Raw genomic sequence first — 22,942 nt, forward strand, 5'->3', positions numbered from 1 at the left:
TACAAAAAAACTCAAAAAATTTAGGTCAGGCGCAGTGGCTCACACCTGTAATCTCAGCACTGTGGGAAGCCGAGTTGGGCGTATTGCCTGAGGTCAGGAGTTCGAGACCAGCCTGGCTAACATGGTAAAACCCCATCTCTACTAAAAATGCAAAAGATAGTTGAGCGTAGTGGTGCATGCCTGTAGTCCCAGCTACTTGGGAGGCTGAGGCAGGAGAATCACTTGAACCCGAGAGGCGCAGATTGCAGTGAGCCGAGATCATGCCACGGCCTGGGCAACAGAACAAGACTGTCTCACAAATAAATAAATAAATAAATAAGCCGGACATGGTGGCATATGCCTGTGGTCCCAGCTACTTGGGAGGCTGAGGTGGGAGGACGGCTTGAGCCCAGAGGTAGAGGCTGCAGTGAGCTATGATCTCGCCACTACACATCAGTCTGAATGACAGAGCGAGACTGTCTCAAAAAGCCAAAACAAAGCTCAGTTTTTTTTCCACATTCATCTATAAAAAAATAAAGGAAACATCCTAGATAAATCAGAGCCCTTTTAATTATGACTTCAAAAAACAGGGCTAGTGCCACCCAAGATTTCCTCCATATACAAAAAAAAAAAAAAAAAAAAAAAAGGAAGAAGGAAAGGGGCAATACAGGACTCTGCCCATTAGAATGTCTAGGGACAAACCGACGTTTGAGGGTTCCTGCTCCTGATCTCAGGAGAATCCTGAATTACAGGTGTTAACCTGATTAGCCCCAGCCTGGCTCCTCGTTAATTACCTGAAGTGGATGGGACAGTTTCCAATACTCAGCACAAACGCGTGCGCAGTGACTCTGTGGCGTACTATCTATTTGGCCTTGGAAAGTTAGTTTATAAGTCAGGGCTTCTTTCCTTCAACTTTGGTGTGAGACTCCCCTGGAGACCTGGTTAAGAAAACACAAGTCTCGGGCCCCACCCCCAGAGCCCCTCGTTCTCTAGTTCTGGGTTGGGGCCCAGGAGTCTGCTTTTCTAGCAAGCGCCCAGATGGTACTGATGCTTACAGCTCTCCGACCACGGTTGGAGCAGTGATTTTTAAAAGCCTTTTCATTTGTAAAGAGTTGTTCTCCATGCCCCAAATGACTGTGACGATTGAGAAAATGCATGTATGTAAAGTCTGCAGCCGGTGACATTGTAGACACTCAGCAAATGGCCTCTGCTGTTACTATTATTTTATTTTTACTAATTATTATTTTTTACACCTGCAAATCAGGATCTGCTAGAATTGCTTGATATTTGAAAACTGGGCCTAACCCACTATGCCACTCTTCCATCATGAAATAACAATGCTCTATTTAAACTGTTAATCTTAATAGTTCAAACTATTAAACTTAGTAGTTTAATAGTTTAAATAGAGCCACTTAAAGGTGGCACACACCTTTCAGCTCAGTTGTTTTGTACCATTGAGGATGAATGTTTCTGAATGTGGGCAGTTGGCACCACTCTTCAATGAAGTATTTTTCCTTTAGCTGGGTCTGGTGGCGTGTACCTGTAATCCCAGCTACACAGAAGGCTGAGGCAGGAGGATACCATGAGCCCAAGAGTTGGAGGCTGCAATGAGTTATGATCATGCCATTGCACTCCAGCCTGGGTGATAGAGCGAGACCCTGTCTCTGAAGAAACAAGAAGGCCATCTGTGGTGGTTCACCCCTGTAACTGCAGCAGTTTGTGAGACTGAGGCAGAAGGATTGCTTGAGGAGTTTGAGATTGGCCTGGGCAATATAGCAAGATCCCATCCCTATTAAAAAATTAAAAATGAAAATAAAATTTTAAAGAAAGGTATTTCTCCCCTTCAGGGTAATTTGGAGCCAATACTTCTTGCACCATTCATTTGTCCACAGCATGGGACAAAGGGTAATGCCTTAATGCCCACTGCAAATAGAACAGTTATGCTTAGCAGCTTTGGATAATGCACAGTAGGTGTTTTGCAAAGACATGCTTTCGTGACTAAACATCATAAGCTCCAAGTGAATGATTTCCCTGAGTGAATAAATGATTCTATGAGGCTAACACTTGTGTTTTAAGATGAGAAATTTCAATAAATGAATCTGTAGGCTGCTGTGATGGATACTTTTGGTGGGGTAGGAAGGATCATCATTTAGAACCTAGGTTCTCACTCCAGATGACTTGTTTTGTTCTATCCCAGAAATATTCCTAAAATTGATTGCCAGTTTCCAAAGGAGCAGGTAAGGAAAACACTGTTACTTGGCCTTTACAATTTTTTTTAAAATTTATTTTTAAAAAATAGAGACAAGGAGGTGGGCACGGTGGCTCACACTTGTAATCTTAGCACTTTGTGAGGCTGAGGCGGGTGGATTGCCTGAGCTCAGGAGTTGGAGACCAGCTTGGGCAACAGGGCGAAACCGCATCTCTACTAAAAACATAAAAAAAAACTTAGGCGTGGTGGTGTGTGCCTGTAATCCCAGCTACTCTGGAGCTTGGGGCATTAGTATCACTTGAACCGGGGACGTGGAGGTTGCAGTGAGCCGAGGTTGTGCCACTGCACTCCAGCCTGGGTGACAGAGGGAGACTCTGTCTCAAAAAAAAAAAAATAATAAAAATGATAAATTAAATGAAAAATAGAGACAAGGTCTCACTTTGTTGCCCAAGCTGGTGTTGAACTCCTGGGTTCAAGTGATCCTCCTGCCTCAGCTTCCCAAAGTGCTGGTATTACAGGCATGAGCTGCCACGCCTTACCTCTTGTTTTCAATACCATTGATAAGCCGTGGTCTTCAGGGACTTGTGGGCATTTTGAAGTTAAATATCCAACAGTCATGGTTTAGGGCATGAAGAGCTCAGCATGAGGTACACAATTCAGATTTTCTGAGTGTTTAATTCGGCGTCTTTGGTCACAAGGAATAGAGTTTTACTTGTGCCACCTCTTCTAAGAAAAAGGTTTACTGTAAAGGATAATGTTGGCAAGCTGACGAAAGGAGGCAGTTTTGGGTAACTGTCTCTTGTGATCCCCTCCTGCACAACTGTGGCATTCTCTTTTTCTGACTAGCTTCTTCTGCTGCTAGATTTATTCATTCTCCTTCCTCACAATTTTGGCTCGCACATGCTTTCTTTTTAGCTCATGACCGTGCAACTCAACTCAACCTCATGGCATCTTTTTATCAGCTGTCCCTGCTGCAACGGGCTTAGAGTCGGTTTCCCACTTCCCTAGTGCAGAAATCCACTGGTATGAGTCATACTTCCCATTGGTAGATTGCAGAGCAAACTTCTGTACAGATTTGCCCTTGATTCATGTATGATTGGACCCACAGTCTGTCCAGGTGTACTCAGAGTGGGGAAGGGGAGCGGTGGCAGGTAATACAAAACCCACCTAAGTAGGAGGTCCCATGAACCGTGAGGGTTTTCCTTAGCAGGGAATGCCAGTGGGTTGGGATGACTGGTTTTGCAGTTCAGGGCCAATTGAGTTGGAATGACTGCTGTGGCGTGTTGAGTCAGATCAAGTCCAGAATTTCTCTCCACCCCACCCATTTGCAGTTCCATCAGATTTATTACGGGACGTGGATGTGATGCAAGCATACCCGCTGGCTCAGGCTGTGCATCACAGCTGCAACATCCCTGGGGTGGAGAAGCCATGTGGGGCCTCACAGAACACTCCTCCCTCCCTGCTAACGGCTGAGAAAGGACTCTGCCCTCATGGATGGGGCTGGGGGACCTGTTATCTTCTTCCACGTTAATCTTGGTTTCAGCTGCTTTGAACTCGAATTTTTAGTGGGATGCATCATACTGAACTATGGAAGCCCCATAGTTGTCACCTAATTGAGCTTCTCTTTGTTCCCATATATTTCGGTGAAGCAGTTACAGCTTCAGAAAAGAGGGAGCCAGGAAATACACTTGTAATTCACTCCTTTTATAGTCCGAGCATAGGAACACTCATAGTGTGTATGAGAAACTAGTGAACACATATTGTTTTACAGCTCTGTCTGCAAAATTGCATCGTGGGCCTCTTTGGGGAGTGTTCTCAATGTGATTTTTATTCTGGGGTGTCCTTTGGCCACAATCCTTAGGATTTTTTTTTCTCTTTGCTGTTCACTGTAACATGGTCCACCCCCGGAGATACTGCTGTTCAGTCTGCTGGTATCTCCACTTCTCCCTGCAGTGTGATGTCTAGTCAGAGTTTCCATTCTGTTTTTATGACCCTGGGAGGACCGGGAGAGATCTTTGAAGTCAACTTGTCCACCCTCAGCCAGGGCAGGAGTGTTCCCTAATGGTAGAGTCAAGTGTTTGGTTTGGTCTTGTTTCTAATGACTCAAGTGATGAGGCCTGGGGACATCCCTTGGGAAGCTATTCTGCAGCCTAATAAAGTTCACTCTGTGATTTTTTTTTTGTATGTGTCTAATATTCAGAGTCTGACACAATAAGGCCATAAAGACCTAAGTCTGTCTGTGGTAGATCTTCACCTAGGAATGTTCTCATAATAGTTACTTTTGTTATAAATCTTCATCTAGCATGGGAGTTAAGTGCATGTTAAAACTAGACCTGGGGACTGTGTATCCAAAAATGAAAATTAATGGTGAAAATCTAGTCTGCCAGCAATATGTACATAACTGTTCTATCTATATTTCACACTGCCATATATGTTTTGCTTATGTGGTGCTAAATGCAAAGTCAGACAAGCTTCTGCTATTAAATGCTTAGCACAGAACTCCTGTCCTATCTCTTTGAAATTATTCTGACAATTGCCCCTCATTCTGCTTGCGAAGGAGTAAGATCTTGGCTTGTGTGTTTCTCCCATGTGTGGTGTATCTGTAATCTTGGTCACTGTTGAGAGCCTGGTGGGAGGCTGATGATTTTTGGGGGAAAGATCTGAGGGCAGGGCCAAGAAAGGAAGAGAGAGAGAAAAAAAAAACAAAAGAAAAAAGAGAGAGAGGTGGGTAGGGAGGGAGGAGAGACATGGACCCATGCGGAATGGGAAGAGAAATAGAAATAGGGAATTTGAAGTGGAAATAAAACAAAATGAGGGGAGGAAAGATGGAGGAGGAAAGGAACAAATAAAGAGAATGAGATGAAAAGAAAAGAAAATGCAAGTAGATTTGGGATCTATAGATTGGGGAAAGACATTCATACATTCAGGACCACATGTTCACTGGAAGTTTTTTCCTTCTGGATCCTTCTTTCGCTGTAGGAATCTGGTTCTCAAAGGGTGGCTCCCATGCCAGCAACACCAGTATCACTCAGAAATCTGTTAGAAGGCCGGGCGCGGTGGCTCACGCCTGTAATCCCAGCACTTTGGGAGGCCGAGGCGGGCAGATCACGAGGTCAGGAGATCGAGACCATCCTGGCTAACACAGTGAAACCCCGCCTCTACTAAAAATACAAAAAATTAGCCGGGCATGGTGGTGGGTGCCTGTAGTCCCAGCTACTTGGGAGGCCGAGGCAGGAGAATGGTGTCAACCCGGGAGGCAGAGCTTGCAGTTAGCAGAGATGGTGCCACTGCACTCCAGCCCGGGGGGACAGAGCGAAACTCTCTGTCAAAAAAAAAAAAATCTGTTAGAAATGCATATTTTCTGGTTTCACCCCAGAAATCCTGAATAAGAAACGCTAAAGGGGAGTGGGGCCAGCTATTTGTGTTTTCGGAAGTCCTCCAGTTTGAGAACCAATGATAAGGACGTTTTTCCAGGAATCCAGTTGTTTTAGGAAAGGCCCAAAAGGCATTTATGTTTATAAACAACTCCACCCTGCACTCCGTATGCCTTCTCTAGCTATCTGTCTAACAGAGACAGAGTTGACTTGCAGAAACTGTTATCTCTGGCCAGGAGACAGGCTTCATTTCCGAAACTCACCCAGGAAGGCAGTGTTCTTCTTTTCAAAAGGCATTTTTCTGTTGACTGCGCGTGAAGTCACATGGTAATAAATAATTTCCATATCCAAGCAGCTAAGGCCTGTGCCTTGCAAGTTAAGTGGAACATCAGGATCTATATCTCAGTTTTTCTTATGCTTCCCCAGTTGGCACATCATGGCCAACAAGAGAGGAGGGATCATTAAGGAGTTTATTTTCATCTTTATTTTATCATTTAAAACACATTTTTTTTCCATTGAGAATACTGATGACATAAAAGGTTATACATTGAATAACCACCCAAATTAGCAGTGTTTCATATTTACACCGTTCAACACAGTTCTCTTGCCTCTGTTCATGATATAACAATAAATCCAAGTTGCTTTAAGTAGATATTGGAAATATGAACCCAATATGTTCTTAACGTTTCTATGTCATAATTCTAATCTAAAATCAAAATGTCATCAAATGACATGTTAGGTTAAAGGATTGTACTTATCGAAAGAGGAGAATCGAAAATGGGAAAGTCCTTCATTTTCAATATGGCCCGAGATTGTTGAAGGATTCGTTCTATTGCATGCTGATAAATATTTATCACAGTTAAGTGAACAATCATTTGGAGACAGACACCATTTTATGATGCAGCTTCTCAGGGCGTCCTAATTGTGACTCTGCATTGCCATTTTACGTTTTATTGGAATACACAGACATATACTTTATGAGGTTGGGTAATGAAGAGAGAGAGACCCCAATAAACATATTTTCTAAAAGTAATGGTTATCTATAGCTCGGCAACCCTTGGTTAGCACAGCCTCTATTACACAATACAAGGCAAACAGTTCATAGCTCAATTAGATCTAACTTGCTTCACTTTTAGGCATTATGTTATTCTAAATTAACACTATATTTCATATTCTCCAGGTCTGACTATTAACTGGATTTTGGAACCTTTAGGGCTTATTATTTAGTAATCCCTGAATCTCTCAAGTAGGCATTTTAAAATTCATGCATTAGAAGAGATTAAAAATTAGCTAGAAAGGCATGTTAAATGGCCCACTCCCTTTCTTTTGCTAATTGTGCTAGAAATGAAAAAGAAAATGCAAGTGAGGTCAGGTCTACTGTGGTACAAATGAACTTGCTACTTGGTTTGCTGCTAATTGCTGCTGCAACAGGAGTTACTTAAATTAGTAAATAATTTTTGAAATCTTTGTAGAATGTCACAGAGCCACAATTCAAATTCACAGACTAGGAATGGTTATTATTTCTTTATATCTTAAAGTTTTCTGCAATAGAAATGCATTTCGCATATAAGCTAGAAAAAAAAAAGTGAGGCCTCGCTGTGTAGATAAATGTGACAAGGTGTGCAAATGTTTTGAAACATAGTGATTTATTTAGTTGTAGAAAGCTTGGTTTTATTTCTTGTTGCATCGTCTTTATCCTTAGATCTTAATCAGAAATAGGAAAGTTTTCCGAGAGAAAATTCACAGAGATCATTCATGATGAGTCATTATATCAGTTACTTTTTTTTTTTTTTTTTTAAAGTTCCTGACAAATCCTACTTTTTCAGGTCCTGATGCAGTAACTCTCATTCACTTCTTTCTATTTTTCCTCTCTCTACTGCGTATTAACCCACCATATTGAGAGAATAGAAACTTTTGCCTTCATTATATCACCTTTACACCCCAGCACAGGTGCCCTCCTCAGTGCAGAGAACTGTCCCCCGCCATCCTGCAGGAGTTTTGCAGCCATACTTCCAGCTACTGCTTCTCTACCAGGGGCAATTTTCCCCCCAAGGGATAATTGATAATGTCTGTAGGCATTTTTAATTGTCAGAACTTGGGGAAGGGGCAAGAGATTGAGGGAGAAAGCTCCTGGCATCTGGTGGGTAGGGGTTAGTGATATGGTTTGGCTGTGTCCCCACCCAAATCTCATCTTGAATTGTAGCTCTCATAATCCCCACGTGTCGTGGGAAGGACCCAGTGGGAGGTGATTGAATCATGTGTGCAGTTACCCCCATGATGTTTTCATGACAGGGAGTGAGTTCTCACGAGATTAGATGGTTTTATAAGTGCTTTTCCCCCTTTGCTTGGCACCTCTCCTTCCTGTTGCCATTTGAAGAAGGGCATGTTTGCATCCCCTTCCACCATGATTGTAAGTTTCCTGAGACCTCCACAGCCATGCCGAATTGTGAGTCAGTTAAACCTCTTTGCCCTATAAATTAGCCAGGCTCGCATATGACTTTATTAGCAGCATGAGGACAGACTAATACAGTCAGGGATGCTGCAGAACATCTCCAAACACACAGGATTCCCACCCTCTACCTCCACCCCACCGACAAAGAATCATTCAGCCCAAAATGGCAATAGTGACCTTGTTGAGAAACGCTGTTCAAGCCACACATCACCATTGGAAGGTTGCCAAACTGTGCTTTGCACACACATGCTGTCTGCACGCCTTGTATTTTTCTCTTTGCTTAGTCCTGCTCATGCTCCCTAAACACCCCAGACATCATATGTCTTTAAGAAACTCTGGCTGAGTCCCATACTGTTCTGCGGCAACTTCTGCCCTCCCTTTTCCCTCTGGCATAGACTCCTTGACTAAACGGTAGCTCAGCTCCTCAGAGCCCACTTCTCAACTAGACCTTGACCTTGCTCTTCTGTCCTTGCTGGATCTTCATAGTCCAGTCTTTGCAAGAGTCATTCTAAGTCAGTCTAGAGAGAATCCCTTCACCCTTTGTGTCAGATCACCCTTGCCTGCCTTCAGCAAAAATCGTGCTAAGCTGGTTAAGTTGGAATACTCCTACCCTTGTGGTTCCTTGTAGTAATTTTCATCCACTGCCCCTCCCACTCCCCTGCCACTCTGTTCCTTGACTATAAATGTCCACCTGTCTTTATTATATTTGGAGTTGAGGCCTGTCTCTCTCCCCTATTACAACAGCCTTGACCCCTGTTGAAATAATCCTGCATAAAGTCTTCCTTACCATTTTAACAAATGTCAAGATAACTGTTGTTTTCTTTTTGTTTGTTTGTTTTTTGTTTTTTTTTGGAGACAGGGTCTCACTCTGTTGCCCAGGCTACAGTGCAGTGATGCAGTCTTGGCTCACTGCAACCTCTGCCTCCCAGGCTCAAATGATTCTCCTACCTCAGCCTCCTGAGTAGCTGAGATTACAGGTCCACACCCACATGCCCAGCCAATTTTTTTATTTTTAGCAGAGATGGGGTTTCACCATGTTGGCTAGGCTGGTCTTGATCTGCTGACCTCAGGTGATACATCCATTTTGGGCTCCCAAAGTGCTGGGATTACAGGTGTGAGCCCCCGAGCCCGGCCAGGATAACTTTTTAACAGCCCACCCTCCACACTGCCAACTTTTTGACGGTCAGGACCATGTGTTGTCTAGGGGCAGATATAGTGCACATGGTGAACACATAAGTAATGTTTGTTGGCCGGGAGTGGTGGCTCATGCCTGTAACCCCAGCACTCTGGAAGGCTGAGTCGGAACGATTGCTTGAGCTGAATTGTTCAAGACCACCCTGGGCAACACAGTGAGACCCCATATCTACAAAAAATAAACAAACTTAGCCAGGTGTGGAGGCATTCACCTGTATTCCTAGCTACTTGGGAAGCTGAGATGGGAGGATTGCTTGGGCCCTGGAGGTCAAGGCTGCAGTGGGCCATGATCATGCCACTGTACTCCAGCCTGGGCAACAGAATGAGACCCTGTCTGAAAATTAAAAAAAGAGGAAGAAATGTTTGTTGAATGAAGATATGAAAGCATTTGGTGGAAATAGGGCACATACATAAATATATTCACAGTTGCAAACTCAAAAGGATACTCCCAAACTGGTTCTTTGTCTTGTCCCTCCATCTGGGTGCTTTCCAGTCACAGCCTGGATGTATGTATGAATAAGCTTCTACCATTAAGTCTCTGAATTATTTAAGCGCTGCCAGTGATTCTATATAAACCGTACAGTAAAATGAATTGCATATGTGTATGTTTCAAGAGCTCCAGCAGCCTGCCCAGGATGGCTTGATGTTGTCTCTTAGCGCCACATCAACACCTGGGGGGTTTCAAATATTGCAGGTGGCCGAAGCCTTCGTGTTCAGGTTTCTGTAGTCTTTATCCATTTGTGAAACCAGGCCGCAATCTGTATGTCCAACGCCATTCCTAGACCCCCTTTGATAAACTCCACTAAGCGGACGTACTCAATACATCTTCACTAATGGGTTCTGACTTCATAAAATGTATTAATGACTTCTTTTTGAAAGTAAGAGTGCTTTGAATACAAGTCGTTATTGCTTTAGAAGTTCATAAAAGCAAAAGCACAGTATTTCCCCCGGTGTTTGTGCAATAGGAGAATAGATGTAGGTCCAGGGCCTAGAATTTTAGCTGTGCTTCTCTTGTTTGTGATTCCAGGTTTCAGACTGCCTGGTAGAAGGAGGCCACTTCTGATTGTCAGTGACTTTGGTGAATTCTTACCTTGCAAAAGGTTTCCAATTATTTCATTTTCAACATAGCTTTATCTTATGACAAAGGTGACAGAAAGGAAACCTCCTAAGTCGGCCTTCAAGGTGCTTTAGAAAATATCGTCTGACTGGGCATGGTGGTTCACACCTGTAATCTCCACACTGTGGCAGTCTGAGATAGGCTGAAGTGGGAGGATGGTTTGAGCCTAGGAGTTCGAGACCAGTCTGGGCAACAAAGTGAGATACTGTCTCTACAAAAAATAAAAAAAATAGCTGGGTGTAGTAGTGTGCACCTGAAGTCCCAGCTAATTGGGAGTCTGAGGCAAGGAAACTGTTTGAGCCTAGGAGGTTGAGAGTGCAGTGAGCCGTATTGCTGCCGTGGTACCCCAGCACGGGCAACAGGGCAAGACCCTGTCTCCAAAAGGAAAAAAATAAAAAAGCATCGTCTCTCTCTACCCTTGCAGTATCCCTGTGGGAGAGAGTTAGTATTAGCTCCCAGTTTATAGGTGAGTGATAGGGTTTGGATGTGTCCTCACCCAAATCTTAACTTGAATTGTATCTCCCAGAATTCCCACATGTTGTGGGAGGGACCCAGGGGGAGGTAATTGAATTATGGCGCCCAGCCTTTCCCATGGTATTCTCGTGATAGTGAATAAGTCTCATGAGATCTGATGGGTGTATCAGGAGTTTCTGCTTTTGCTTCTTCCTCATTTTCTCTTGCATCCGCCATGTAAGAAGTGCCTTTTGCTTACCACCATGTTTCTGAGGCCTCCCCAGCCATGTGGAACTGTAAGTCCAGTTAAACCTTTTTTTCTTCCCTGTCTCAGGTATGTCTTTATCAGCAGTGTGAAAACGGACTGATACAGTGGGGAAATCCATGTGCTAGGAAGAGAGTGTGGTTGTACTTCAACCTGGAACTGTCTAATTCCTAAGGTTTTATTAATACATAGTCCATTTCTCTCAATCTAATAGTAAATGGTAGAGAAGCAACAACTTTTGTTTTCCAATTCCTTTTGAACATTTGAAAGATTTTCTGAAAAGACTTACAGAGACCATAGCTTCCTTACCAGTTCCCAAAGCTTCAGTCCTCACCGAAGTGTACATTACCTTTAAGGAGATTTGTTTCCATCGATCCCCCCCTTTACAAGGAATTACAGAAGAGTGATGCCCCCTTCAAAGTGGCTCACACCTGGCTGACATCTGTTCATTAAGAATGCGTGCCTTTGGGTTCTAAGACGTCCAAGGAGCTCTCACGGGTAACGCCTGTACATTTATAGCCATTCCTTTCTGACTATAAGGGCCATATGCCTGAATCTCTCAGCCCCATGTTAATAAAACTTAACAATTGTGGAAGCAATGAGTTGAAGGACTAGGGTCAGCAGTGGAGTCCCATAAATATGTTGTTTATGATCCCTGTGAAGCAAGAAGATCCTCTTAATTTCATGCTTCTTAAACTGGGGTATGAGTGGCCCCGGGTTTCCCTGTTGGGGGTACTAATACCAGAGTTCATTTGAAGTCATTGGAAACCAAGGTACATTTTCTTAAAGAGACAACTGTTTTTGGTGAATAGACAATGTTGTTTATAGTAAAAACAAACATGAATATTCTGCAATAGAAGATATCCTTTGCATGGTGTTTTAAAGCTAAAACGAGTCGTTAAACACCCTTCTCTCCCTGGGGATGCCTTATGCTGTGGGGGTTTTGTCCACGGAAGAGTTTGAAAGCCCAGCCATATGGACATCATATTACTCATTTTTATGTGCGATCCAGAGCTTGCCAGCAACCTTTTAGATCTCTCTCCTTGGAAGGTTTAGCAAGATGCTTGTAAATGTATGTTGCTTTGTTGCAGACAATGTATATTTAAAAAGCAATTATTTGCCCATCTCTTGTTCAACTCAGATATTGACTGCCTTTCTATTTTTGTGGCTGGGCATTGTTTATCTCCGCCTCATGGTTTTTACTATGGTTCTAGAGGTCCACACTACAAAGAGTATGCTTCCCGTCCCCACCACTATCCACAGGACCCTCTGCATATCTCAGAGGAGTTTCTCTGTGTTCCAGTTAATTTTCTGTCTGTTTCCTTTATTACTTCTAAGTTCCATTGCAAAAGTATGCTGCCTGCTCTGTCAGCCACCCTATATGCCTATTTAGTCCCAGTTTTCCAGCTTCTATTTTTTTCCAAATAATCCCTAACCATGATAATACAAACATATTATAATAGAAATAATTATGTTTGTTTAAAATATACACAGAATCAAATAGTCATAGAGTAGTATTTCAGGTGAGGAGCCCTCCTCTAGGGCAGTGGAGACAATGTCACCTGTCAGGGGACATTTGGCAATGTCTGGAGACATTGTTGGTTGTGGTGCAGTCTGATAGCTGTTGGCATGGAGTGGATGGAGGGCAGGCGTGCTACTAATCGCACTCCATTGCACAGGGTGGCCCTTACCACAGAGAACTATGCCGCTCTAAATATGAGCAGCCCCAAGGCTGAGAATTTTTTATCTAGGGGAAGATGTGATTTCATTCTTCATGCTTGTAAATTATTATTTAAGCTGTGAATACCCTCTCTTTTCACACTGAAGTTGTGGTTGTAAGATTCTCAGAGTTGACCAGACTCAGCAACATTAAAAAAAAAAAAAAAAATCAAGATGTAAAAAGGATTTAGACTTCAGGGCGTGGTGGCTCACACCTGTAATCCCAGCACTTTAGGAGGCCGAGGCAGGTGGATCGCTTGAGGTCAGATGTTCAAGGCCAGCCTGGTCAACATGGTGAAACCCTGTCTCTACTAAAAATATAAAAACTACCTAGGCATGGTGGTGTGTGCATATAATCCCAGCTACTCTGTAGGCTGAGGCAGGAGAATCACTTGAACCCAGGAGGCGGAGGTTGTGGTGAGCTGAGATTGCAGTACTGCACTCCAGCCTGGGCAACAGAGAGAGACCCTGTCTCAAAATAAATAAAATAAAATAAAATGGATTTAGAAATGGTACAGTCAGAGGTTAGGGGTGGGGTCAAAGAGACCTGTGGAAAGTGTGGTTCTGTCTACAAGCTGCGTCCATGGTCTTTACTGCTTCTGTAAATACTTGACAAAAAGGGCCACACTCTTAGCTGGACTTTTCCTCCCTTTCCTGAAACAATGCCCTTCCTATTGTCAAGGCAGAAGCAGCCTCCATTGAAAAAGCGTCAGATACCATGTCAGTCTTGCTTTCCATTGCTTTGCTCCAGTATCCATTTGAAATTTAGTGCAAACCCATAAATTCCACTTTGCCTCTGGTAGCAGCCTGCATGGTGTGTATATTGAACATTAGAAACACAGTAAATCCAGCCCATTTATTCACATTAACCAGCGAAGGCATTCTGCATGCCCATGTAAATACTGGAAATTACTGACATGGCCTTCTAGACCATGAAAAGACAGAAGCATATGGCAGAATTCATATGTGAACAGATTGCTTTTTCTCATAAGAACGCTTTATTAGAATGTCAACTATTGCAGCTTTTTGAAGTTACTCTTCCTGCTCTTGATTTAAGCCCTGAATCACCCCACTACTCTTTTTTTTTTTCCACTGCATTCTGCTATGTATCTTTACACCTACTTCCTGCACTTTCTAAATGGCCTACTTAAACCTTGAGGTAGGTCCTTCAGTTTCCCATAAATTAATAACACATCTGTGAATATTTCCCAGCCAGTGTTAGAAGCCCCAGTCTGTTCCAATACCAGGATTGTAAACACAGGGAATAGATAAAGCAAGCTGCCTCTTTCAAATGCTCTTCCAATATGAAGCAAAATGTTATTAATCTAGACTGCCTGCTACTTTCATTTACCATGTTACTGCTCGTGGGATTACAGGCACAAGGGTTTCATAAATTTCAAATGAAATATGAACATTTGTTGTCAAAGTACTGTTAAGGTATGAAAACTCTGCTGGTATTAGTTTCATTTTGTTATTATTCTATTATTATTATTGTATTTACATCCACAGGCAATCACATATTTTAGGTTCTGAGGAGGAAAGCAGCTTCCCCCTGTTTTTTCTTCCACTCCTTTTTAATCCTCCCTTATGTCCCTCTGTCATTTTTTTTTTTTTTTTTTTTTTTTTTTTGATACGGAGTCTCGCTCTTTCACCCAGGCCGGAGTGCAGTGGCGCCATCTCAGCTCATTGCAGGCTCCGCCCCCCCGGGATTCACGCCATTCTCCTGCCGCAGCCTCCAGCGTAGCTGGGACTACAGGCGCCCACCACCTCGCCCCGCTAGTTTTTTGCATTTTTAGTAGAGACGGGGTTTCACCGTGTTAGGCAGGATGGTCTCGATCTCCTGACCTCGTGATCCGCCCGCCTCGGCCTCCCAAAGTGCTGGGATTACAGGCGTCAGCCACTGCGCCCGGCCTCCTCCCTCGTTTTTTAAGCAGGAAACAATGAATGAGTCTCTGCTCCTCTTGCCCTATCTGCTGTGTCTCTTTTCTATGATGCGGGAGCACATTGATACCCTTCTTTGGGAGCACAGAAGCTTGTCTTTCATGATAGAGGTAGGTCGTGGAGGGCGGTTAGCTGACTTGATCAGATAGCAAGCATGCAGATCCCACCTGTGAGGCTATGGTCTGCCAAGGAGAGTTCAGCGGGCTGGATCAGAGAGAGCAGAGCCATGCTGGCATGTCGGAGTCTTTGTGCAAAGCAGCCAAGGTCACAGCTGGAAAGAAAACTGTATATTCCAAATCAGAGGGGCAATGCAGGAATGGATCAAAGGAATGAGGGACCGAGTTGTCAGCCAAGATAACCAAGAGCTGGACACAGGGAACCTGTGACAAAAGTGAAAACCAATGCAAACATGTATTGAGCGTTGACCAGGTGCCCAATATTTTGATTACCCATGGGTGTGCATCAGGTACGCTGTGGAAGGACAGATGTCATTCCTTAAAGGGGCTGCACTGAGTTAGACCAGGGGTTCTCAAAGTGGGATCCCTGGACCGGCAGCATCAACACCACCTGGAAACTTGTTAGAGATGCAGATCTTGGGCCCTGCCCCAGACCTCCTGAATCTCAATTTGTGGTGGGGAGGGAGAGGAAGGGGGAGCCTGTAGTCTGCAGTCTGTGTTAAGCTCTCTGGGTGATTCTGATACACACGGTCAAGTCTGAGATGCAGCAGGAGAGGCAGGGAACATAGGAGAGAAACCACTAGGGGTGGGAATCAGAAATACGGTGTCCCTGCCTACTTAGGGGCTATATTCCTCTGGGCAAGTCTTTTTAACTCTCTATGCCTGGCAACTTCCTATACAAAGAGTGATCCTAATACCTGTCTTCTTGTCTTTCTGATATCACAGGATTTTCTAGAACTGATGCTGGTTACAATGATAGCAGCTGAGATTCAGGCTGCACCTGAGTACCAGGCAGGGTCCTAAGTGACTTCAGACTCTACAGACAGTCCTTGACTTATAATGCTTTGACTTAGAATTTTGCAACTTTGGGATGCTGAGAAAACTGTAGACATTCAGTAGAAACCGAGCTTTAAATTTTGAGTTTCGATTTTTTTTTTCAGCTGGGCTAGTAGTATGTGGTAGGATACTCTCTCACAATGCTAGGCCACAGCACAGTGAGCTGCAGCTTGCAGTGATTACAAGGGCAAAGAATCAATATTCTACTGTGCACGGTGTTGCCTGATGACCTTGCCCACCTGTAGGCTAATGTAAGTGTTCTTTTTTATATTGTCTTTAATTTTTTAAAATTTCCACCTGTTTTCGGTGGTACGGGTGGTATTTGGTTGCATGAGTAAGTTCTTTACTGGTGATTGGTGAGACTTTGGTGCACCCATCACCCGAGCAGTATACACTGCATCCAGTTTGTACTCTTTTATCCCTCACCCTTTTCCCACTCTTTCCCTCTCAGTCCCCAAAGTCCATTGTATCATTCTTATGCCTTTACATCCTCATAGCTTAGCTCCCAGTTATGAGTGAAAACACACAGTGCTTGGTTTTCCATTCCTGAGTTATTTCACTTAGAATAATGGTCTCCAATGCCATCCAGGTTGCTGAAAATGCCATCAGTTCATTCCTTTTCATGGCTGGGTAGTATTCCATTGTATATTTATACCATAGTTTCTTTATCCACTTGTTGGTAGATGGCCATTTGGGCTAATTCCACATTTTTGCAATTGTGAATTGTTGTGCTGTAAACATGCGTGTGCAAGTATCTTTTTCGTATAAGGACTTCTTTTCCTCTGGGAAGATACCCAGCAGTGGGATTGCTGGATCAAAGGGTAGTTCTACTTTTAGTTCTTCAAGGACTCTCCACACTGTTTTGCGTACTGGTTGTACTAGTTTACATTCCCACCAGCAGTGTAGAAGTGTTCCCTTTTCACAGCATTCACGCTTATATCTATTATTTTTTGAGTTTTTGATAATGGCCATTCTTGCAGGAGTAAGATGGTATCCCAAATGCAACAAAAGCAAAGATAAATAGGTGGGACTTAATTAAACTAATCAGCTTTTGCCCAGCAAAAGGGACAGTCAGCAGAGTAAACAGACAACCCACAGAATGGGAGAAAATCTACCCAAATCTATACATCTATACAAGGACTAATATCCAGAATCTACATGGAAGTCAAATTAGCAAGAAAAAAGCAAACAATCCCATCAAAAAGTGGGCTAAGGACATGAACAGGCAATTCTCAAAATAAGATACACAAATGACTAACATACATGAAAAAAGGCTGAGCATCACTAACGATCAGGGAAAGGCTAATTTAAGTGTCCTGAACACATTTAAGTTAGGCTTGGCTAAGCTATAATGTTGAGTAGGTTAGGTGTGTTAAATGCATTTTCACCTTATGGTATTTTCAACTCAGTGTAGGGTTTAATCCCATCCTAAGTTGAGGAGCATCTGTATCTGTTTCCGTCCTGACAATACCCCATGAAGGAGGTGTAATTACCCCTGGCTGAGGGTTGAGAAAACTAAGAGGTTTAGTAATGTGCTTGAGGCCATGCTACCTATAAGTAAGAATCACTCCAGGTTTTTCTTGTTTCAAAACTCGTGTTAACAACTGAGTTGCTATACTGTTTTAGTAGTTCAAGATATACTATGTGTTTCAAAGGGCTTATAAATTATAAATCCTACATAAAATGATGTAAAGTGGTATTATTGTTGTCATCATGTATATATTTTTAACTCATTGGCATCTTGAGGTTTCTCTTCTATGAAATTCTTTGCCCTAGGATGTCCCCCTTTGTCAAATAGAGACACTTTCTGAACTGGGTCAAACAACACAGATGGAGTTTGGATTCAGGCACTGGTGACAGTGAAGACTCAGGTGAGGTTCTTGAGTACTTTCAATTAGGTTTACCACTGCCCCATCAGCGTGCAGACGAAGGGAGATGAGCGATACAGATTGTTAAAGGGATTTTGGGGGTATATTCCAGCCTTTGTGAGCACAGAGGTTTCAATACATTTTGAAAATTAAAATGCATTTCATTCGCATTACAGATTTTAAATCCTAGCTCCTCTTTAAGCTTTTAATTCCAAGTTGCATTTCTTATTACTCTGTTTACAAACCTGACAAATTTTAGCAGTCGTTTTGAGGAGCTCTAGAATAATGTTTCATCTCATTTTTGAATTTAGGTACAGACCTTAAAAATATTACGCTACATTTCTAATATTAATATTTTCCTTTCTTATTTCGGAACTTTTCCTGACAAACTTCCCAAGAATATAATTTTGTTATATGCATGTGATAAACCTTAAGTATTCTTAAGCCAGGTGCAGTGGAATTCCCCTGTAGTCCCATCTACTAAGGAGACTGAGGCAGGAGGATTGCTTGAGGCCTGGAGATCAAGACTGCAATGAGGTATGACTACACCTGTGACTAGCCACTGCACTCCAGCTGGGCAACATGGTGAGACCCTGTCTCTAAAAACAAACAAACCTTAAGTTTTCTTAATGTTCTGACACTTTTAAAAATGTACTATTTCAACTTACGGTCACCATTCTGCAATGATTACCATTTATACATTTAAAATAGAAACTGTTAGGCTAATGTGTTATTCTAGAATAGGACTTGACAAACTTCTTTTTAAATAAAATGCGAGATAGTATTTCTAGCTTTGCAGTTCAGATGGTGATTGTTACAACTGTTCAGCTCTAACTTTGTATGAAAGTAGCCATAGGCAATACACAAATCAATGCACCATCTGTGTTCCAGTAAAACTTTATTTATAAAAACAGGTCACGGGCCACATTTGGCCCATCAGCCATAGTTTGCAAACCTCTGCTTTGGAAGGCCTAACTCAGTTAAACGTCACAAGTTCATGCAGTAGGGTGTGGTGGCTCACGCCTGTGATCCTAGCACTTTTGGAGGCTCATGTGGGCGGATCGCTTGAGCTGAGGAGTTTAAGACTGGGCCACGTGGTGAAACCTTGTTTCTACAAAAAATACAAAAAAAAAAAAAAAAAAAATTAGCCAGGCATGGTAGCTTGTGCCTGTACTCCCAGCTACTTGGGAGGCTGAAGTGGGAAGATATCCTGAGCTCAGGAGGCAGAGGTTGCAGTGAGCTGAGATCTTGCCACTGTACTCCAGCATGGGTGACAGAGTGAGACCCTGTCTCAAGAAACCAAAAAACAAAAGAAAAATAAGTTCATGAGATACCACATATGTGAATATATGCTAACACAGCAGCATTATTTTTTGGTTAATCAATGATTATCAATGCTTCTGTGATTTTAAAAAGGACAGTCAGCTATTCTGTCTTCTGCCCGCTGATATCTATACCCTCTACCAGATGGTACCTCACTTAATTGAGGTTTGCCTTTTTTCAGCCTTTTTTCAGGCTCTTCTAATGATCTTCTGGCCAACTCTAAATCCCCTTTAAACTTGATAGAATTTATGCATTCTTGTTAATTTATATCCATATAATATCAGGGTATTTCTCTTTGTAGCTGCATCTTCTAAGTTAATGGTTTTTCATGGAGACTGGCATTGTCCCGTCCCTATGAGGGGGACATTTGGGAATGGCATTTTTAGTAATCACAAGGTAACTGGGGCACTCTTGGTCTTGGGGAGGGGAGGTGGCTGGGGATGCAGAGGGTCCTGCAGTGGGTGGATCCATACAACATAGAAATGTCCTAGCTCTTGATGCTGGCTACACCCTGAGTAAGAGACACTGTCCTAGGGTCATTTTTTTCAACCCACACTAGTTACGTGGACTGTCTTAGTCAGTGCAGGCTGCTATAACAGAATACCATTGACTGGGTGGCTTAATTTTTTTTTTTTTTCTTCCCAGTTCTGGAGGCTGGTAGTCAGAGATCAGGGCACCAGCATGGTTAGTTTCTGGTGAGGGCTCTTTTCTGCATTTGTGGACAGCTGCCTTCTTGCTGTGGTCCTCACTTAGTAGGCAGAGAGAGAGAGAGACCATCTCTCTTGTGTGTCTTTCATTCATGAGAACTCCACCTTTGTGACCTTATTACTTCTGAGAGACCCTACCTCCAAATGCCATCTTATTGGGTATTTCAAGTTTAACATATGCATTTGGAAGGGAGAGGAACATATTCAGTCCATAGCATGAACCAACCACATGCCCAGACGTGTGCCCCAATTTAGTGTCAGTGCAACCTTCACAGGCAGGAAACCTTCTAGGTCCAAGGAAGGGGCACTCAGCTGTTACCTCCTGTCATAGGACCATTCCTCACTGTGCCATCATATTATACTTCCATGTCGTGTGACTTGTGGCATTCCTGGGCCTGCAGTGAGCCTGTGGCCACCTCATAGTCATGTTGGCCACAGCCTCTACAATCAGGGATTGGAGGAACAGCCATCACTAGCATGGTGCTTGGCACCGAGCGGGTGCTTAGTGAATATTTATTGAATGATTTCCAACTAACGGAAGAAAGCTGAATAGCACAACACCCAGAGGATTGAGGTTTATTGAAAACCAACCCAAAGGGCTATAGTGAAAATCATCTCAAAAGGCAGAGGGCAAGAAATTGATATTTATTGAAGGCTCTCAGTGGATGTTTTAGGGGGAAGGAAGTACAGTGTCCTGGAGCCAGGCTGCCTTGATTTGAATCCAGGGTCTACCAGATGTGGATGTGTGACCTTGGGCACGTTTTTCAACCTCTCCGTGCTTAATCTTCTCCTCTTTAAAGGTGGGCTAGTGATAGTTATCTCACAAGGTAGCTGTGAGAATGAAATAATGATACATAAAGCGCTTATAACAGGGCCTGGCATGCAGTGAGTATCAGTTGGCATTTGCTGTGATTATTTAGTTACCTACTTTACATGTACACGTAAAGAACTTGGGATATATGTATTAAGACAGGGTCTTGTTATGTTTCCTGGGTTGATCTCAAACTCCTAAGCTTAAGTGATCCTCTTGCCTTGGCCTCCCAAAGTGCTGGGATTTCAGGCTTGAGTCACTGTTCCTGGCCTACTTACCTTCTTTTTAATCTCCTGAAGTCATCCCCTCCATCTGACAGGTAAGGAGGTTGAAGGTCCGATGACCACAGCAGTGCTGGAATTTGAACCCAGGCCTTCCTCCCTTACCTCTGTCTCCTCTCTCTACCTGTCTCTACTCCCTCTCCCTACTTTTCTCTTTCTCCCAACCTTCCCCTGACATACTCAACATATGCCTCCCTCTCCCTCCACTCGCCTCCCTCCCCCACCCTCCTTCTTTCCTTCTCCTCTGCAGGGAGAACTTGGGAACCAAGAGTCTGTGAGCTTGAAGGGAGCATGCAAAGGTGCCAGGCAGGCCCTCAAAGCTGGGAAGCTGCAGTAGGGGTTCTTTGGGACCTGGTTAAGCAGTGGGCCCTTGCTCTGAGATGCAGTCTGCTGAGCTGCCATCTGGGGACACATCTTGAGTTTCTCTCCATGATGGTGCAGCTCTCAGTGTAAAGCAGCCTATCGAGTGAGAAGGGAAAAGTCCCCAGTAATAAAAGGCAAAGGAAGCCTGGTGAAGTGACTTATACCTGTAATCCCAGAACACTGGGAGGCCAAAGTGGGAGGATCATTTGAGCCCGGGAGTTGGAGACTAGCCTGGGCTACATAGGAAGACACCATCTCTACCAAAAAAATGAGATATATATATCATAATGCAAAAATCATATATATATAAAATTATTTTTTTTTTCCAAGACATGGTGGCATTCACCTGCAGTGCCAGCTACTTGGGAGGCCGAGGCAGGAGAATCACTTGAGACTGGGAGCTCGAGGCTTAAGTGAGCAGTGATCACTCCACTATACTGCAGCCTGGGTGACAGAGTGAGACTTTGTCTCAAAAATAAAATAAAATAAAAAGAAAGAAAGAGCCAGTAGTGCTTTCTTGTAGACAGAGAAGCTGGTGAAATGATGTAACCAGGCTGGGTGTGGTAGGTCACATCTGTAATTCCCAATACTTTGTGAGGCTGACGTGGGCAGATCCCATGAGGTCAGGAGTTCGAAACCAGCCTGGCAAACATGATAAAACCCCATCTCTACTAAATATATAAAAATTAGCCAGGCGTGGTGGCTCATGTCTGTAATGCCAAATGCTCGCTCGGGAGGCTGAGGCAGGAGAATCACTTGAACCCCGGAGGTGGAGGTTGCAGTGAGCTGAGATTGTGCCATTGTACTTCAGCCTGGGCAATAGAGCAAGACTCTGTCTAAAAAAAAAAAAAAAAAGATGTAACTCATAGGGAGAAAGCCAAAGGTAAGAAAGAGAACATGAATTGAGAATGGAAAGATCAAAGAGGAATCAGATTTTTCTGCACACCTCTTGCTTGTGTATTTGGAGAAGCTCTGTGTGCTGCAGGTCAAGGGAAACACATACCTAGAACAACTGTCCTTTTCCACCATTGTTAAATCCCGCCTTGCTCATTGCAGGAGAGGGGGATTATAGAGGAGCTTCTGGAAACAGATGCCTTGGGAGCTCTCCTCCTTTTCCAGAATACCCACACTTTCTCTTGTAGATCATCATAGGAGAACTCTCCGCTCCCTTTCCTAAGAAGATTGATCTAAAAATGAATTATGGAATCCTACAGTGCTTGCTGGGATCAGAGAAGGCTCCTCCGATGATGGGATGTTAGGTAGAGGGCTGAAGGGACGTTGCTTTTAGTCAGGAGGAAAATCAAGAGCCAAGAGAGGGAGGGGTGGTCGGGAATTTTTATGATGTTCCTTCTCTTCTCCACTCCTTCCTGGCAAGAGTGTCTCTTTTCTCTGCGTGTCATAACTACCCCCGTTGACCCCGGCAGCTCACCTACCTTGTTTCTCTCTTAAGTCAGCTTCTCTCCCATCTTTCCTGTGAAAATTTCTAAGAAAATGAGAGTTAAGGCCGGGCGTGGTGGCTCATACTTGTCATTCCAGCATTTTGGGAGGCCAAGGTGGGAGGATTGCATGAGCTCGGGAGTTGAAGACCAGTGTGGGCAACATAGAGACCCTGTCTCTACACATTTTTTTTTTTTTTAATTAGCTGGGGATGGTGGCTTGTGCCTGTAGCCCCAGCTACTCAGAGGGAGGCTGAAGCAGGAAGATCCCTTGAGTCCACGAGTTTGAGGCTGTAGTGAGCCCTGGTCTCACCACTACACTTCATCCTGGGCAACAGAGTGAGATGCTGGTTTCTTTTGTTTTTGTTTTTGGAAAAAGAAAGAATCACCATAAAAAAGATTGATAACTCAAAAAATTCAAATGCTGGAATTTCTTG

General features: G+C 43.4%; 1 protein-coding gene and 1 long non-coding RNA gene across 4 annotated transcripts in view; both read left to right on the forward strand.

Moving 5' to 3' along the window:
• WWOX (WW domain containing oxidoreductase) overlaps positions 1-22,942 on the forward strand; it is a 1,126,706-nt gene that overhangs the window by 586,201 nt on the left and 517,563 nt on the right. The window lies entirely within an intron of this gene.
• On the forward strand, positions 328-21,560 carry LOC115836723. The gene is made up of 2 exons (XR_004031750.1): positions 328-369; positions 21,445-21,560. It is a non-coding gene; the product is annotated as an uncharacterized LOC115836723 (long non-coding RNA).

Source organism: Nomascus leucogenys, chromosome 2 (genome assembly GCF_006542625.1).
Source record: "Nomascus leucogenys isolate Asia chromosome 2, Asia_NLE_v1, whole genome shotgun sequence".
Taxonomy (NCBI): Eukaryota; Metazoa; Chordata; class Mammalia; order Primates; family Hylobatidae; genus Nomascus; species Nomascus leucogenys.